Here is a 1024-nt window from a genome sequence, read left to right on the forward strand (position 1 = left end):
GGACCCCAACTGCTCCCGCCCCCCTGGTAAGGTACCCGGGCTCTAGACCTCAGAGGCCCCTTACTCACCCTGAGGGAGAGGAGGGAGTATTTTGAGCTTGAGAGGAAGCAGACGCCTTAGAGAGAGAGCAGCTTCTGTGCCTTCTCCCTGGCCAAGGGCCCTCATCCAGTTGGAGCCTTTGCAGCCTCCCAGTGGTTCCTGTTGGAGAGGCCTGAGGGTCGAGGTTGTCCTGCTCCAGGTGTTGGGGAGGGGGGGAGAGAAGGGGAGCTGCTGGCCCAGGACTCTAAGTTGTCCCTGCGGGTTGGAGGCAGGGAACAGTGTGTCTTCTGGGCTGAGGACATAAGGTCCTGGCCCCCAGACGCAACCTAACTGAACTGGGTCTGGAGCCGGGGACCATCCCTGGGGGGTAAGCACAAGGGAGTGCACCGCCCTCTCTAGCAGAAGGGCAGAGAGGGTGGGGTAGGCCCCCATCTGTTCCATGTGGGACAGGAGATCCCGGGGCTGGCCCCTGCCCAGGGGAGGGGTATGGGGAGCAGAGTTGAGGGACTGCGGTCTCTCCTGCATCAGGCATCTCACTGCCTGTCTTTCTCCTTGCAGGTGGCTCCTGCACCTGCACTGGGCTCCTGCAAATGCGAGGACTGCAAATGCACCTCCTGCAAGAAGAGTGAGTGAGGGCCCTTCCCTGGGAAGCTGGGGGCTGGGGAGTGCGAGGAGGGAGCCCTGAGCTGGTTGGGAGAGGAGGGATCAGGAGAATTGGTCTTCCTGTGCCCCTGGGAAGCGGTCACTGCCTCTGCAGACTCTCTGCCCTGCCCTGTCCTGGGCTCAGATGGGCAGGCCAGCCTTCTCCTGGTGAAACCCAAGCCCTAGCCGTCTTACTAATTGTTTCTCCATGGAGCATGCTCTTTGTCCTCATGGTCCTTTGAAGCTGAGGGCTGTGCTAGGCCTGCTGTTGGGCAGGGAGGTGGCTGGCAGTCATGGCTGACCCCTCCTTTTCCCTGCTGTCCCCAGGCTGCTGCTCTTGTTT

General features: G+C 61.5%; 1 long non-coding RNA gene across 1 annotated transcript in view; it reads right to left on the bottom strand.

Moving 5' to 3' along the window:
- LOC107185080 overlaps positions 1-979 on the bottom strand; it is a 2757-nt gene extending 1778 nt beyond the window's left edge. Inside the window, exons 1-2 of the long non-coding RNA XR_001516002.1 lie at positions 877-979; positions 69-211 (exon numbers count right to left, since the gene is read on the bottom strand). This is a non-coding gene — a long non-coding RNA (uncharacterized LOC107185080). The remainder of the gene's footprint in view (positions 1-68; positions 212-876) is intronic.
- Between the last annotated feature and the right edge of the window lie 45 nt (positions 980-1024).

This window comes from Myotis davidii, unplaced genomic scaffold, assembly GCF_000327345.1.
Source record: "Myotis davidii unplaced genomic scaffold, ASM32734v1 scaffold9133, whole genome shotgun sequence".
Classification (NCBI taxonomy): domain Eukaryota; kingdom Metazoa; phylum Chordata; class Mammalia; order Chiroptera; family Vespertilionidae; genus Myotis; species Myotis davidii.